The following is a 13,972-nucleotide window of genomic DNA, read 5'->3' on the forward strand; positions in this document are numbered from 1 at the left end:
GGGTATAAAAGGGAAAAAATAGTCACAAATCTGTTTTGTTTTGTAGGTGATGGGATGTTTATTCTCTTGATTGTGGTGATAGTTTCGCCATCCATACAGATGTGAAAACTTACTATACCTTTTAAATGTATATACTTTATTGCATGCCAACTATGCTTTGATAAAGCTATTTTTAAAAGTTAAAAAAAAATAGGTCTTCCAACATCAACAGGCAGTAAAATCAAAATAAATGTATTTCCTAATTGCAAAGGCTTTCCGCCATCACTTGCCTTGGGTACCTGACACAAGACAGCTCAGGGCAATAGACCAGAGACTTCTGCCAACAGGTGCCTGGGACTCTTCATTCCAAGAGCAACTGCGGACAAAAGCAACAAAGTAAAAGACATGAGGCCTGGTCCACAACCTCTGAGTTTCTAAGAAATGAAGAACTAAGAGAATCATACAAGACTAAATAAAGACCAGAGTTGGTAGGGGGATGGTGGAGGGTGGGTGCAAGAAAAGGGTACTGTCAGATCTGGTTGGTCCCAGAGCTTGTGTTGTTTTTATAGAATTTGGCAATAAGTTTTTCTACAGACCTCCTGAAATCCTTATTTGGACCCATCAAAAAAAAAAAAAAGAAAAAAAAAAACCGGTGCAAGCCACGATGTGAATAAAGAATGAGCAGTGCTCTAAAGCCAAACAGATTATTGCTAATCAGCTCACTCTCCAGGCTCTTACAAATTCAGCAGCCATACGGCCCACTTAAAACAGGAAGAGGGTCCAGGGCTGATTTGCGGTGGTGAACTTTTCTGATGAGCCTATTTTCTCCTCTTTCATGAGCTCAAGTAATTAATTAATTAATTAGCATAGTCTTTTTCGTTTGATTATCTGTAAGACATATATGCGGTCTCTTGAGACAATCCACGCAAGCCAGAGAACGCTGCTGGCAGATCTCTCCTGTGAGGGGTCTCTCCGGGGACTTCTATCACCTCTTCTTTTAAGGGAAGTTAAATTCCAAAGGAGAAAAATTATGCATTCTCCTGTATACAATGGCGGGGTTTCTTCTTCCATTTTTCTTCTTGACTGAAAAGGCAATGATAGAAAATAAAGAGTAAGCTTTAGAATTATATTAAACCCTTGTCATTTGCGAGCTGTTATGTTAGTGATGAAATTGTATCTGGAATAAATCCTCAGCACAATGGATACAGTTCTGCTCTGCGACTCACATTAACATTAATAAGAGCTGCGCAGCCAAATTCCACAAATCACATGACAAATTATCTGCACTGGATGTGAAACCACAGGGAAAGGTAGGAAATCAGAGGGGACTGGATAGGTCAAATGAGAGGTAATTGAACAGATGAAGGCTAAACCGCTAGGAAGGGTACTAGAAAGTGAACACGAGTCAAACAACTGCATTGACAGGTGTAAAGAAGGTGGACTGAAAGTCCAGCCTGTGGAGTCGGGCGGGACTGTTGACCCTGTGGATCCTTCTTTTACTCACACGGCGATCTGAGAAAAGGCACGAATTTCTCTAAGTCACATCTGGATCGTTAAGCCACTGAGCAAGGGCAGGGACCGAACCCGCAACCCCATGGTTCCTAGTCGGATTCGTTAACCACTGCGCCACGACGGGAACTCCTTTTTTTACAGCTTTTTTGAAGTATGATCATCGTACTTCAAGTGTAAATGAAGTACCGTGCTTGGTAATTAATAAATATACAGTAAAAGAGAGCTGATATGATCACCGAGTCATAGGAAAAATCCTTAAATATCATGTCATCCTACCAATCCATTGCACAGAAAAGCATACTAAGACTAGGTGTATAATGTCACTTGCCTAAGCTCACATAACTAGTTAGAACCAGCTGGAAATGGAACAGGAAACCATAATATCTGTCTCCTTTTTTTTTTACAGCTTTTTTTTTTTTTTTTTGTCTTTTTGCTATTTCTTTGGGCCGCTCCCGTGGCATATGGAGGTTCCCAGGCTAGGGGTTGAATTGGAGCTGTAGCCACCGGCCCACGCCAGAGCCACAGCAACGCGGGATCCGAGCCGTGTCTGCAACCTACACCACAGCTCACGGCAACGCCGGATCGTTAACCCACTAAGCAAGGGCAGGGACCGAACCCGCAACCCCATGGTTCCTAGTCGGATTCGTTAACCACTGCGCCACGACGGGAACTCCTTTTTTTTACAGCTTTTTTGAAGTATGATCATCGTACAATAAACCATAATATTTAAAAGTGTACAATTTGTGAGCTTTAGCACAGATACACTCCATAGAAGAGTCACCACAATCAAGGGAATGACATATCCTTTATTCCTAAATTTTTTCCTTCCTCCTGTGTAATCCTTTCCATCTTCTTCACCTGCCTATGGTCAGCGATTTATCCACCTTCTTCCCTTAAAGATTATTTTTCATCATCTAGGATTTTATGTAAGTGGAATCAGAGTATATGCATATATGGTATGCTATCTTTTTTGTCTAGCATCTTTTACTCAGAAAATTTTTTGAGATTCACCCATGTTGTTGCATTTTTCAATTTTATTCCTGAGTAGTAAGTATTCCATACTACAATTTGTTCACGCATTACCGTGTTGATAGACATTTCAGTTGTTTCCACTTTGGGGCCATTGTAAATAAATCTACTGTGAACATCTGTGTACAAGTCCTTATGGGACATGTGTTTTCATATCACTTGAGCAAATATGAGGGGTGGATTAGCTGTGTCTTGCAAGTAGGGGGATGTTTAGCTTTTTAAGAAATTGCCAAAAGTTGTGCCATTCTGTTTTCCTACCAGCAGGATATGAGAGTTCCAATTTTCCGCATCTTTTCTTTGTGGTGTAACAAATTTCCACAAACTCAGTGGCTTAAAAAAACACACAAGTAGGAGTTGCCCTCGTGGTGCAGTGGAAACAAATCCGACTAGGAACCATGAGGTTTCGGGTTCAATCCCTGGCCTTGCTCAGTGGGTTAAGGATCCGGCATTGCCATGAGCTGTGGTATAGGCTGTAGACACGGCTCAGATCCCGCGTTGCTGTGGCTCTGGCATAGGCTGGCCGCAACAGCTCTGATTCGACTCCTAGTCTGGGAACCTCCATACGCCATGGGTGCGGCCCTCAAAAGACAAAAACAAACAACAACAACAAAAAACAACTACATGTATTAGTTCACAGTCCTGTAGGTCCGAAGTCCAGGCCAGTGTGGCTGGATTCACTTCTCAGATTCTTACAAGGCTAAAATAAAGATGTCATGCAGCCTGCAGCATCTGGAGCTTAGGTTTCTGTGCCAGGCTCACCCAGGGTGGTACAGTTCAGTTCCTTGATGTTGTAGGGGTGAAGTCCCATTTCCTTGCTGGCTGTGAGCCACAAGCTGCTCTGGACTCTTACCATCTGCCTGCTTTCCTTGACACGTGGCTGAATTCCATCTTCAAAGCCAAGGCTAGTGCATAGAATCTCTCTTCTGCTTTTCGTCCTTCTGATGCCTCCATAGTGACCTCTAGATCCAGATTTAAATGGCTCATGTGATTAGGTCAGGCCCATCCAAATAATCTCTGTATCACGAGGTCAACTGATTTGGGAACTTAATTACATCTGCAAATTACATCCTTTTGACATCAGTAATATTTCACCACATTCACAGGTTCCACTACTCAAGGGGAGAAGATTAAACAAGAGTGTTACACTGGGGCAAGGGCCATTGTGGGTTATCTTAGAATTCTGCCTATTATGGTATTTTTAGTTTTAATGTAGTGGTATTTCACTGTGATCTTAATTGGCATTCCCCTTAGTGACTAAGGAGATGAAATATTCTTCTGTGTATTCACTTGCAATCTGATTACCACTTTTAGTGAAGTGTATGTTCAAAATTGTACTCATTTTTCAAGGTGTTGTGTTCTTATTGATTTTGTAAGTTATTTATATATTGAAGATGCAAGTTTTTGTTAAATATATTTTTCCAAACATTTTCTCCCCATCTTTGACTTTCTTTTTCCTTTTCTCAACAATGTCTTTAAAGAGTAAAACTTTTAAATTTTGATAAAGCATACCGTATTGTTTCTTTCCTTTTATAATTTGTATTTGTGCCATATTTAAGCTATCTTTGCTAAAATCAAGTTGATTAATTTTCTCCTACTTTTCCTTACACAAGTTTTATAGTTTTAGGTATAACTTTAGCTCTAAGATCCGTTTTGAGTTAATTTCTCTATGTGGTGTAAGTTAAGGATGAGGGTTTATATTTGCATATGGATATCTAATTGTTCTAACACCATTTGTTCAAAAGATACTCCTTTCCCTTTAAATTGTTTTGGCACTTGTTTTGAACATCTATTGTCCATGTATGTGTGGGTCTGTATGTGGACTGTTTTCTGTTCCACTGGTCTATGTGAATATCTTTTTTTTTTTTGGTTTTTTCTAGGGCCACACCTGTGGCACATGGAGGTTCCCAGGCTAGGGATCTAATCGGAGCTGTTGCTACCAGCCTACACCAGAGCTACAGCAACATGGGATGAGCCACGTCTATGACCCACACCACAGCTCATGGTAACGCCAGATCCTTAACCCACTGAGCAAGGCCAGGGATCGAACCCACAACCTCATGGTTCCTAATTGGATTTGTTAACCACTGAGCCGCCACAATGGGAACTCCTACATGAGTATCTTAATGCTGAGTAACAATATAACAACAGAGTCTATGTTACAGGTGGCTTTATGTTGTCTTAAAAATCAAGTAGCATTAGTTCTTTACTTTGCTCTTGTTTTTTAAAATTGTTTTGGCTATTATAGACTTTGCATGTACATGTAAATTTTAGAATAAGCTTGTGAATTTCTGCAGAAAGCGTGGTTAGATCTTGTTTGAAAATTGTATTAAATCTATGGATCAATTTGAGTAAACTTGATATCCTAAGATTGTTGAGCCTTCTGACCAATAATAAGCATGCTTAATTTTTCTATTTATTCTGGCATTTCATTTCTCACCACGAATTTTTAAGATTTTGAATGTATAGGTCTTGCAAATATTTTGTCAGTTTATCCCTATTTTCTATTTTTATGCTATTATTTCTTTAATTTCATTTTGTCTGTTTGTTGATAGTATATGGCAATTCAGTTGATATTTGTGTGTTCAATCTATAAGCTGAAACTTTGCTAAAGTTTACTTATTAGTTCCAGGAGCCTTTTAGTAGATATCTTAAGATTTTCTATATAAATAATCACAAAATCTGGGAAAAAAGCTTTACTTCTTACTTTCCAATATGGATGTTTTTCATTTTTTTTTCCCTTGCTTTATCACACTGGCTAGGCTCAGAAGTGTACTGCTGAATAGAAATGTTAAGAACACAAATCATTAACTGATTCCCAGTCTTATATTGAAAGCACCTAGGCTTTCATCATTAAGCACAATGTAGCCATAGATTTTTCCTAGAAGCCCTTTATTATATTGAGGAAATTCCCATTCCTGTTTGCTGAATTTTTTTAATAATAAAATAATGTTGGATTTCATCACATGCTTTTTCTATGTCTATTGTGATGATCATATACTTACTTTCTTCAACTCGATGTGGTGAATTATGTAGTTTTAAACAGTTATTGTGATGAATTACATGTTAAATCAACCTTGCATTCCTGGAATAACTTGGTCATGATAACTTTACTTGGTAATGATATATTATGCTGCTATATATTGTTGCAATTTATTCATTAAAATCTTAAGAGAGTATGTGTTCTATGTTCACAAGGAATATAGAGGTCATTGATTTAAGATGGCTCTTCATTTTTAACATAAGTTTTTTTTTTTTTTGGTCTTTTTGCCTTTTCTAGGGCCAGCCCTGTGGCATAAGGAGGTTCCCAGGCTAGGGGTCTAATTGGAGCTGTAGCCGCCATCCTACGCCAGAGCCACAGCAACGCAGGATCCAAGCCATGTCTGTGACCTACACCACAGCTCACAGCAACTTCAGATCCCTAACCCACTGAGCTAGGCTGGGGATCAAACTTGCAACCTCATGGTTCCTAGTCGGATTCATTAACCACTGCGCCACGACGGGAACTCCTAACATAAGTATTTAATGTTATAAAATTCTTTAAGCACTGAATAACCCTCATAATTTTATGGTAACATTTCAATTTCATTTAATTTAAATACTTTCTAATTTCCTTTGATTCCTGGGTTATTTAGGGGTGTGTTGTTTATTTTCCAAATTTTGGAGGAATTTCCAAATATTTTCCCATTACTAACTTTTAATTTAATTCCATTTTGGTCAGAAAACATACTTTCAAAAATGTCAGTATTGCCTATCTTGGTAATATGCTGTATCCACTTGATAATTATGTGTTTTCTACTATTGGTGGTGGAAACGTTCTGTAATTATCAATTACATCGATTTGTTTGTTTCTGTTATTACAGTCTTCCATGTCCTTGGTTTTTCTGCCCAGTTGGCCAATGAATTATTGAGAAAAAGGATGCTGAACTCTTTGGCTATAATTGCAGAATCATCTATTTATCCTTTCAGTCCTATCAGTTTTGATTTCGGCATTTGGATGCTGTTTCTAGGTGCATAAACACGTCACCTCTTAATGAATCAACCCCTTTGTCACCATTAAGTGATCTTCTTTACCTCTGGCAATATTCTTTGTTCTGAAATTTACTTTACCTGATAGTAATAGAGCTACTTTGGCTGTTCTCTTTTTGGTTAATGTCACTATGGCATATCAATTTCTATCCATTTCCTTTTAATCTATTTATTTCTTTATAATTAAAATAGGTATCTTAACAGGCATGCTTCTTAAAATCAAATCTGATAATCTCTACCTTTTAATTCAGTTGTTTAAATTTTATTCCTTGAATATGAACATTGAGTATTAATCCACCATCCTACATACTTTCTATTTATTCTATCAGTTCTTTGTTCCCTCTTTTTCTTCTGCCTTCTTCAAAACTACTATTTTTAATGATTGCATTCTATCACTGTTGTTAGCTCTTAACCCCATCCAATGTTATTTCTCATGTAATTTTATTTTCTATTCCATAAGTTCAATTTTTTTTAACCTTACATTTCTCCCTAACATGCCTATGCTTTCCTCTACTTTTGTGAACCTTATCAAATACATTTACAATTTAAAAAATATCTTTATCTACTAATCCTATTTTACACTTCTGTGTCTTTTCTAATAATTGAGTTTTATCCTCATTATTGAAGTTATCATTTCTGCTTCTTTGCTAGCCTTGTCATCTCAGGAGTTGCTAGACGTTGTGATTTACTCTACTGGATACTGAATGGATACCAAATTCTTTTAAATATTGTTGAGCTTTGTTTTGGCATGTAGTTACCTAGAAACAGATTGGTCTTTCTGAATCTTGCTTTTAAGTTTTGATAGGCAGGACAAGAGCAGTCTTTAATCTGGGATTAATTTGGCCCCACGACTGAGACGATATCCTTCTGAGTATTAAAACCAAAACCTCTATGTTATGAGGTTTTTCCCCTATAGTTATTGAGAACTAGAACAATTTCCACCTTGGTGTGACTCTTCTCCTTTCCTGTGATTCTCTTCCTGACTTCGGGTCCTTGTCTCACAACATGTGCTTACTTGTGCTGAGCTCAGGACTCCAGAGGCATCTCCTGCTGGTCTCTAGAGCTTGCTCTTTGTGCTACTCTCTTGTCTCTGATGCTGCTCCCTGCTAGTTCTAGCCACATCACACTCCACAAAATCCCAACTCTGTCTCCTCAACTCAAGGGCATAGGCTCAGTTCCGGCTCCCTTTCCCTGTGCTGCCTTCCTTCTAGAAACCCACTCCAGGCAGCCCGCTGAGACTTTGTCAAACTCACTTCATTATTTTCCCCCTTTCAAGGATTACTGTCCTCAGTCTCCTTTTGTCCAATGTCTGAAACAACTGTTTCATATATTTTTGTCTAGTTTTTCAGCTATTTCAAGTGGGAAGGTAATGATGGCCCCTGTTTCTCTATTTCCATCATGGCTGGAAGCAGAAGTCTATGTGCTTATTTTTAATTAAAAATAAACGATATGCAGAAAAACAGAATTAAAAATAAAGTTACTTGAAATTGCCTAGCCTAGACAAAGTCACCTTTAATAATTTCCCTTAATGTTTAATATGCACACAGCAAACAAAATATTCTCTGATTTGCTTTTCAAGTCAATAAAAATAGGCTTTTATCATCAGTCTTAATGATCACGTACATTCCAGTGAATTGATGCGTTGTGACCTACTTAACTCATCCTCTATTGCTGGACTACCAGGTTTTTCCAACTTTTTGACATTTTAAAAATACTCTGATAAACCCCAATAACTCAAATCTGTAGTCCATTGTTTTTTGCCCTACACAGATGTTTTTAAAACTCTAAAACTTTCTAGGCTACATGTTTGTTCTGCGGGTTCACCTCATGTATAGTTTGCTGGAATCCTTAATAAGGAGAAAGGTTAGAAGAAAGATGATTGATTTTGACAGATGTTTTGACCTGAGGTTGATAAAACGTGAAGTTTTTGTCTTCAGCTCAGTATAAGCCCTCTTAGGGGAAATAGAGTTTTGTAAAGCCTCATTTAGATGAAAATATACAGAAGACCCAGGCTGCCAGTATATTGACTAACTGAAAACGCATAGTACCTTGGCAAGTTAATTCAAGTTGATGCTAGAGGCAATCGGAAAAGAATACAGAAATTTTTAATCATGGATTGTAGCTAGAACATGCACTGGTGGAAACTTACACCACAATTGAGTGGCAGTTGGTTTAGCCTGCTGAAATAACTCCATGATCTAATCCATGTCCCAAATGACGGATATCCCTGAGTTTGGACCTAATAGTTGTGTTTTATAGCATCTCAGGAGAGAGCCCTGGATTATGGGATAAAGAAAAATGAATAATACAGGTAGAAGTGCCATTGAATTAGTGTTGAGATATGTTAATAGTCAGTGAGGTGAATTTGTAATAGACTAAGATAACCTACATTAATGCATCTTACATTTGCAAAGCTTAAAAAGACAAATAGCTTGGAATATGTCCTGCAGCACAAAAGGAAATGTAGCCTAATGTTTACACACCAATCAAGAGAATGAATTCTCTATGTATTTTACTAAAAGATGATACTTTTATGTGTGCACAGTACAAAGTGTGAAAAAACTTTTCATTCTGTAATTGGGATCGAATGTCACAAGTGTTAGGAAAATAAACCCAAGTCTATTTTTTTCTACTTCTTGAATTATTTTTGTAGTTTTGAAAAATTAACCAATCTTCCTTTGGATATGTAAAACTTTAATAACAGACAAGGAAGGAAAGACAAGCTCTTCATAACAAAAAATGATTTTTTTGTCTTTTTGCATTTTTTAGGGCTGCTCCCATGGCATATGGAGGGCCCAGGCTAGGGGTCAAATGGGAGCTGTAGCCGCCGGCCTACGCCACAGCCACAACAATGTGGGATCCGAGCCGCGTCTGCGACCTACACCACAGCTCGTGGCAACACCGGATCCTCAACCCACTGAGCGAGGCCAGGGATCAAACCTGCAACCTCAGGGCTCCTAGTTGGATTCGTTAACCACTGCACCACGATGGGAACGCCCCCAAAATAAAATTTTAATGGATATTTATGGTTATGATTGATATAGAAGGGTCAGGCTATTGAGGAATAGTTGAGTTGAGGAAACTTCTGGAGAAAGGAGAGGTTATGTAAAAATCAGAGATGTCTGACAGAAGAAAAGCTATAACAAATTATTGGACAAAAAAAGCCAGCCCCTTTGGGGGTGAGTAAATAAGATTTGGCTCTGAAACTTGTTATGTTCAAAATCTGGACTAGAGAAAATGAGAAGAATTCAAAAATAAAATTGGGAACAAAAGTTCCTGTTCCACTTAAAGAGATTATAACAGTTTTGGAAAATTTTTGTGTGTTTTTGTCTTTTATCAAATATCTTTTCATTTTTATGGCTTAAAATTGAGATCTTTAATGGTATTTCAGAATGAGAAATTCATTTACTCATTTATTCAGTCAAATGTTTATTGAACACAAACAACTAGTCTAAGAATGTACTAATCTGGGGATAGAGTGAGGCGATACAGTACAGAGAAAACATTTTTTTAAACTACAGAAACTCTTAATAACCGCAAGTGAGATAGCGTTGTTAAAAATACGAAGGTGCTATTTGATTTGATTTGTTACCCTTGACTGTTCCCAAAGGAAATAGAACGATCATCCTTTCCCCACCAAAATAGCTCATTCGCTGCCTAGTCTAGTAGTGGCCTGAGTGAGGTCCCCACAGAGGAATGCTCTTCTCTCCATGCGGCGAAATTGCAAGGACCAAGTTGCATACATGGCAGCTGACAAACTATGGCACATTTCACAGCATCCTTTCAGACCCTTCAGACCTCAAGCATCACCAATCCTAATTAATTGTTTCTTTGCCATGAGCAGGAGGTCTACTTAAGTAGTAACCCTTGAAACTTTTGAATGGTACCGTTCACTAATTTCCTTATTATTCACCCTTCATTTTCCATATTGACTAGTCTTCAGGCTTTGACCTTGAAATTTATAATGCAGCCAGGGATTTCCTACACACTCCAGTGACTCACAGTGCCTCCCGGTTTCTAAATACTTCTAAAAATTCTGTAAACTTAGCTCTTAGTACACATTCAGCAGTCTAAAACATTTAAACAAGGCTATGTGCAGATTTTTTGTCGGGGAGGGGGGCACATCTGCGGGATATGGAAGTTCCTTCCCAGGCCAGGGCTAGATTCCCAGCCACAGATGTGACTTAAACCACAGCTACATCAATGCTGGATCTTTAACCCACTGCACTGGACTAGTGATAGAACCTACACCTCTGCAGCAACCCGAGCTGCTGCAGTTGGATCCTTAACCCACTGTGTCACAACAAGAACCCCTGTATGGAATATTTTTTGAAGGAGACATTGACTTTCAAGATAGAGGTAAAAAGGGAGAAAAGGTGAGGCTTGTGATCTAACAAATAATTCAATAAACACTCAGAAAGCCTCTGCTAAATACCAAGAACTGTACTATGTGTATCTACCTGTGAGCCACAGTGTCTTCCTTCAAAGAGTGCGTGGGCAAGATCTAAATAAATCCTACATGTCAAAGCAGCCTGTGCCATAATGTAATTCAGGTTTCGTAAGAGCCTAGAAGAGGGAAATGAGAAAGGAAGTTTTAATTTAAATGGAGACTTCAAATTTAAAAATAAGTAAGAATCACCAGCTAAACAAGAATATAACATTCCAGCAATAGAGAACAAAAAGTGAAAAATGTGGAAATGTGAAAAACTGGCATATTTAAGAAGACTCAAGAAGTTCCATGTGGCTGAGTCATGGGCTGTCATATGAAGAGCTTTCTTCCTGCTCTCATGTAGTTTCAGCCTCTCTCTGGATTTTGAAAAGAATGCATTTGTCAGCATAATATTTTTTATATGCCTATTCTATTATTTACTCAAAAAGGCATGTTAAAAATCTCCCCCTGTGATTGGGAATTGGTTTGTTTCTCCTTTAATTAATTCTGTTAATTTTTGCTCTATATGTGTTGTGGCTTCTTTATACATGCATTGTATGCACATCCAGAATTTAGGCTTCTTATAATTTCTTGGTGAAATAAATATTTTATTATTATTAACTATCCCCCTTTATCTTTACTAATGATCTATTCCTTAAAATCTGCACAACTAAATCAGTGTTTGCATGAAGTATCTTTTTCTATCTTTTTAACTTTCATTATTTCTGTGTCCTAGTATATTTTCTCTTTTGTAAACAGCACACATTTGTTTTTTTAATTTAGTCCGTCAATCTTTGTATTTTAATTGGAACATTTAATCTCCATTTATATTTAATGTAATGATTATTTTTATTTAAATCATTCATCTTACTATTTGCTTTATATTTGTATCATCAGTTGTGTACTTTTTTCCTCATATTTTTTGGGGGGATTTCTCTTTATTAATCTCTCCTCTCTCTATTTGTTTACTCATTATATATTTTTTTGTTATTATTTAGGGAGTTAAACTGGAGATAAAAATATCATTGACATATAAAAATCTAATGTTACTTTGTATTTTTACTAGCTTTCCAGACAAAGTGTTAATTTTCCTCCCTTATACACTGCAGTTGTGTATATTAATTATGATTTTTTATTCAGTCACATATATACCCTTTTCATTCCTTCCCTCATCCTTGAGTTTCCACCTGTAATCATTTACATTCTGCCTGAAAAACATCTTTTGGTATTACATTAGTATAAATATGCTGGTGGTTAATACTTCTGTTTTTAACAAAATTGTTTCTATTTAACTTTTATTCTTCAAGGATATTGAAAATAGTCTTTGGCTTTAGTTTTATTCTGTTGAGAAGTCATCTGCCAGTAGAGTAATTGATTTTTTCAGGATAATTTGATTTTTTTCCCACTCTGGCAGTTTTTAAGAATTTTTTGGGGTTTAATTCTACTCTGATTTGTGGATATATGGTAAATTTTTTTGTATTTATTCCACTCAAAATTTATAAGAATTCTTGACTCTATGGCTCAACAACTTATGCTAATTTTGGAAATTCTCAGATAATTGTTCTAACCCATTTTCTCTTTTATTTCTGGGAATTCAGTGATATTTATATTATGCTTTCTTATTTACATCTTAGATATTTTTATCTCTTCTCTGTATTTCTGATTCTTTTGTTTCTCCATGTTTCATTTTGGATGTTTTCTTATATCTATCTTCTAATTCACTCATTTTCTCTTCAGCTGTATCTAAAGCGCTGTTAAACTCATTCACTGAGATCTTAATGGTGATTGTTGAGTTCTTCAGCTTAGAAATTTATATGTCTAATTTCCTATTCATTGGCATAATTTTCAATCCCAATTCTCCTTATTAATTATCTCCTTGGAAATATTGAGAATAATTGTCCAAAAGTTTATTTCTGATTACTCCATTATCTTCTTTACATTTAATCTCTTTCCTTTTCCTGTTTCTCTTTGATTTTGTTCATGTTGTCTCCTTAATTGTCTACTTATTTTTTACTGAATACTTGACATTTATTTTAAAACTAATAAAAATAATGTAAGGTCCAGGATGGTGTTGCCTTCCTCCAGAGAAAATGTAAGTTTATGTCTGGAAGGTAGTTTAGAGTATTAGCAATGTGAGATAACTTCATCTAAGGAGGGATTCACCCCTGAAAAGATCAATTTAACTGACTATATCTTACTCCTAGAATACTGTCATTCTAGTTCCCTAAATTAAGCCTCAGGAGTTACCAGACACCCTGGAGTTCAGTGGTACTTGGACTCTATTTTATGTCGCCCTAAAGTCTAGCAAAATTCTTCTTAGCTTCTCAGCCTCTCAGCCTCCCAGAATCAATGGACATTCCTAGTGGAAAAGCTTCAATCACCTTTCTGGGTTTCCATCTTCTATCAGATCTTGGCCTCATGATTTTTCCTTGTTTCATTAGCTCTTTAGGCAGATTAGTTTGGGTCCAGCTTTTCTAATCCCTATAGAGTCATTGATCCAAATTACTTGACCTCTATTACCCAACACTGAAATTCCCTCTCCTAGTTCTTCTATCATAATCTAAAAACATGTTCATATCTTGCTAATCTTAAAATTTTAAAGCAAATCACTTCTTTGTCTCTGTACCTTCTTTAAATGTGCTCTATGGCTTACCTTCTCTGCACAGCCATATATCTCAAAGAAGAGGCTGCAACACTCTGTCCACATCATCATTTTTCAGCCACCCTTTGATAGTCTGGCTTTTCAATCCATTTTTCTTAGCTTTTTTATAGCTCAGAAAGTGCTATAACTGAAATCAGCAGTGAGCACCCAACTGCCAAATCCAACGAACTTGTGTTAGCACATACATTACTCTTTAATATTTGAAATTCTTGAAACACACCAGCCAGAAAATCAATGTAGTCTTATTTTTTGTTTTCTTATCCTTAAAGTTGAACCACCTTCCATAGGTGTAAGGGCTATCTGTTTTTATTTATTTGCTGTAAAATATCTATTCA

At 36.8% G+C, this 13,972-nt stretch overlaps 1 long non-coding RNA gene across 1 annotated transcript in view; it reads right to left on the reverse strand.

Moving 5' to 3' along the window:
- Positions 1-273: 273 nt before the first annotated feature.
- LOC125121530 (uncharacterized) overlaps positions 274-13,972 on the reverse strand; it is a 100,985-nt gene continuing 87,286 nt past the window's right edge. Inside the window, exon 4 of the long non-coding RNA XR_007133487.1 lies at positions 274-355. This is a non-coding gene — a long non-coding RNA (uncharacterized LOC125121530). The remainder of the gene's footprint in view (positions 356-13,972) is intronic.

This window comes from Phacochoerus africanus, chromosome 2 (assembly GCF_016906955.1).
Source record: "Phacochoerus africanus isolate WHEZ1 chromosome 2, ROS_Pafr_v1, whole genome shotgun sequence".
Lineage (NCBI taxonomy): Eukaryota > Metazoa > Chordata > Mammalia > Artiodactyla > Suidae > Phacochoerus > Phacochoerus africanus.